Below are 4,719 nucleotides of genomic sequence, written 5' to 3'. Positions count from 1 at the left end.
ATATATCAGATAATGTGTGCTGATAAAAATAATATTCAAACGAAAGCAGTAGAGTGCCTTGATTTTGGAATTGAAGCAGATGATGGTGTTGTAGGACTAGTGCCTTATGGTTTTAACAGCAGTTCAGACAGTTCAAACACGTAAACGAAGATTAAAAACAAAATCCAGTTCCTCCTTTTCTGAAAAAAATAAAGTCCTTCGCCAAGTGGTAAAAAATACCTCGGCAAAAAAAAAACAGGTAACGTTTGGCAATACAATAACGTGAGAGACGCTAGAACTCTCAAGCAAAGATGTAATTGTTTGGGAAAAGGTGAGATTGCAATCATGAAATGCGCACAACTGTCAGAATCATGTAGAGAACAAATATATATTTAAGGAATTTTGGAAAATGTGTTGGAAACAAAAAAAAAGTGTCTTCAAACTAAAAGACCTCGAAATCGTCGCATAGAAAACGCATCCAAGAGAAGTCAAACACTGCAGTATCACCTTAAAGCCAATAATACAATTTTGCGTGTGTGTCGCACTCTCTTCTTAAACACATTGGGCAGTTTTGAAATGGTTGAAAACGCCCTTTTCTGTATCCAATTCAAACAAACACAACCGAGGAATGGCTACCCAAAGTGTACAGCAGCAAGAACTAAGTATGTTTTTCGAAAGTCTTCCAGCCACAGAATCTCATTATTGTCGAGCTACAACCACAAAAAAATATCTATTATCAGAATGGCAGTCTAAGAAAAAGCTTTATGATTTCTATAAAAAAAATTGGTGTACTGAACACGAAAAGCAACCTCTTTCTATGACAGTTTTTAATGACATTTTTGAAAACAAAAAATTATCTTTGTATGCGCCGAGAAAAGATCAGTGCGATATTTGCGCGCGTTATCGTGTCGGAAATATTTCAGAGGAAGATTACTTGCTCCATCCGGAAAAGAAGAAAGAAGACAGAGAAGAAAAAACCAAAGATAAAAATGCCGCGCAATTCATATTTACAGTTGATCTTCAAGCTGTTTTAATGTCACCGAAATCAAATATCAGTACATTTTATTACCGCTCTAAGTTGCAAGTTCATAACTTAGTATTTTATAATTTGAAAAATCAAAAAGCGTACTGCTTTTTATGGCACGAGGTCGAAGGCGGAGATGAATTCACTAGTATTTGGACTTATTTCATTGAAAAAGATATTCTGCATAATTTGGAAAACAAAAATAACCCGGTTAACATTATTTCTTACAGTGAGCGGTGTACATACCAAAACCGTAATTGTACTATGTCAAACGCTTTGCTTAATACATCGATAAATAATAAAATTACGATTGAGCAAAAAATACTTGAAATAGGTCATACGCAAATGGAAGCTGATAGCGTACATTGTGTAGTTGAACGTACATTAAAAAATAAAGACATTTATGTACCAGCCGACTATATTGGCTTGTGTAAAGGTGCGCGGGAGAAACCAGAACCATATGATTTGACCTATTTAGATCATACATTTTTCAAATCGTTCAAAAATGTATCGTTTTTTAAAACCATACGTCCTGGTCGTGGTACAGGTGATTCGAAAGTGACAGATATTCGAGCACTGAAGTATACTCCAGATGGAGAAATATTTTTTAAATTAAGATTTCCGCATGAATGGAAAATTCTTCCACAGCGCAAATGTATGCATTTAGCCCCATTAATGTGGTTCAACCTGGATCAGCTTTACCAAAAAAAGAAAGACCTATTTCAAAAAGAAAATATGAAGACTTACAATCTTTAAAAGTAACATTGCCAAAAGACTACCATAAATTTTACGACGAGTTGCCACACAAATGAATTGTTTTTATTTTGAATAATTAGTGTTTTAGATTTTGATAACTGGAACATATGACTGATTTTTGCATATTTAAGATATTTTTTTAGTTTTAAAAAATTTAAAAAAGAAAGTGAAATATAATTAAACTTGATTAAGCAATTAAAGTTTCTATGAACTTTAAATAAAACTTGTGGTGTTTTCTTTTCAGGCGAAGAGAAAGTACGAAAGTGTTTAACAATAAAAAGAGCTAAGTCCATTACAAAAATAAAACTCTGTTGCAGAAAATGGGCTAAGTCCCAAAAATAGGCATAAACAAGTATCTTATGCTTATTTCAAATTAAAATTGTATTTGAGTCATCAATTACGAATATAAAAAGACATTGTGTTATACAGCTTTAAAAAATATTAAAAAAATAATATTATTAAAAATATTTTTCGTCTCTCCTGAAAAATTTCAAAAAATGGACTTGGGCACTTAGCCAGCGATATGTATTTGAATTAGACAGCAGTTTACGAGTACATCACTATTTAGGGGATGATATACAAACCGAACGCTGTCGATCATTTCAATCATTGAAGCATGAGTTTGCATCACTTTGGGTATTTTCTGCTGATGCGAACGTTCATAAACAAATCAGGTTTAAGCTGATCGCTAGTGAGTGAGTTATTCTCTATCGCTGACTTGAAGAGAAACGGTGCCCTTCGTGTACATGAACCGAACATGAAGTAAGAAATATAATACCAAAATATTTATAGTTTAGTATATTATGTAAATATATATATATATATATATATAGGATGGAGTCATGTGTAGAAGTTCACGCAAGTGAGGAAAGTTCTCTGATCGCCATTCACTTGGGAGTGGCCAGAAACGATTCTTTTACATATGACTCAAGCAGCTCACGACTTCCGGTCTTTGACCAAGTATCCTCTGGGTAGCCTAAGAACATCCGTTTGGAGGCGAGCTAAAGTGAGAAGGCGAAATATCCCCTACTTAGGGTTGTGCGCTGGGTTTGGGACCCGCCACGTAAAAAAACACCCCCAATGAAAAAGCAAACACAGCCTCGGATGAGAGACCCCCCTTTTGATGACGACCATGGCAAACGAAATAAGGACTATGATTTGAGGGCATGCACCTGGAATGTCCGGTCCCTTAATTGGGAAGGTGCCAATGCCCAGCTGGTTGATGTCCTCGTGAAAACAAAGGCTGACATCACCGCCGTCCAAGAAATGCGATGGACGGGACAAGGACAGAGACGAGTAGGTCCTTGTGACATTTACTACAGTGGCCATATAAAGGAGCGCAAGTTTGGTGTTGGATTTGTGGTGGGAGAGAGACTCCGTCGCCGAGTACTATCATTCACTCCGGTGAATGAACGTCTAGCCACAATCCGCATCAAAGTGAGGTTCTTCAACATATCGCTGATTTGCGCCCACGCCCCGACGGAAGAGAAGGACGATGTGACCAAAGATGCTTTTTATGAGTGCTTGGAACGCACTTATGAGAGATGCCCCCGCCACGATGTCAAAATCGTGCTTGGCGACTTCAACGCCAGGGTGAGCAAAGAAGGTATCTTTGGCACTACGGTCGGTAAATTCAGCCTCCACGAAGAAACATCCCCAAATGGGTTGAGGCTGATCGACTTCGCCGGGGCCCGAAATATGGTTATCTGTAGTACTAGATTCCAGCATAAGAAGATACATCAAGCTACCTGGCTGCCTCCGGATCGAAAAACCACCAACAAGATCGATCATGTTGTGATAGACGGAAGACACGTCTCCAGTGTTTTAGATGTGCGTGCGCTCCGAGGTCCTAACATCGACTCGGACCACTATATTGTTGCAGCCAAAATTCGCACCCGCCTCTGTGCAGCAAAAAACGCACGCCAACAAACACAAGGAAGGTTCGACGTCGAGAAGCTGCAATGACAACAGACAGCCGAAAGATTTTCTACTCGGCTTGCACTCCTGCTCTCTGAGAGCACTCGTCAACAACTCGGTATAAGGGAACTGTGGGACGGCATATCAAACTCCTTACGTATAGCTGCAACCGAAACCATTGGTTTTCGGAAGGTGCAAAAGAACAACTGGTACGACGAGGAGTGCCGTGTCGCAGCGGAGAGAAAACAGGCTGCCTACCTCGCAACGTTACGATCGACCACAACACGTGCGGGATGGGATAGACACCGAGAGAAGAGAAGAGGGAAGCGAGACGCATTTGCAGACAGAAGAAGAAAGAGGCCGAAATGCGTGAGTACGAACAGCTTGATATGCTGGCCGACAGGGGTAATGCTCGAAAATTCTAAAAAAAAAATGCGGCGACTTACAGAAGGTTTCAAGACCGGAACATACTCTTGTGGAACCCCCCAAGGTGATCTAGGCACCGATGCCCAGAGCATACTTAGATTATGGAGGGAACACTTCTACAGCCTGCTGAATGGCAGTGAACACATAGCACCAGGAGAAGGCGAACCCGATTCCCCAATCGATGACGATGGAGCAGACGTTCCATTGCCCGGCCATGACGAAGTTCGAATAGCAGTTGCCCGCCTGAAGAACAACAAAGCGGCAGGAGCCGACGGATTACCGGCCGAGCTATTCAAACACGGCGGCGAAGAACTGATAAGGAGCATGCATCAGCTTCTTTGCAAAATATGGTCGGATGAGAGCATGCCCAACGATTGGAAATTAAGTGTGCTATGCCCAATCCATAAAAAAGGAGACCCCACAATCTGCGCCAACTACCGTGGGATTAGCCTCCTCAACATCGCGTACAAGGTTCTATCGAGCGTATTGTGTGAAAGATTAAAGCCCACCGTCGACGAACTGATTGGACCTTATCAGTGTGGCTTCAGACCTGGTAAATCAACAACCGACCAGATATTCACCATGCGCCAAATCTTGGAAAAGACCCGTGAAAGGAG

This window comes from Bactrocera dorsalis, chromosome 1 (assembly GCF_023373825.1).
Source record: "Bactrocera dorsalis isolate Fly_Bdor chromosome 1, ASM2337382v1, whole genome shotgun sequence".
Lineage (NCBI taxonomy): Eukaryota > Metazoa > Arthropoda > Insecta > Diptera > Tephritidae > Bactrocera > Bactrocera dorsalis.
The sequence above is the reverse complement of the archived record's forward strand: the minus strand, read 5'-3'. Positions refer to the sequence as shown.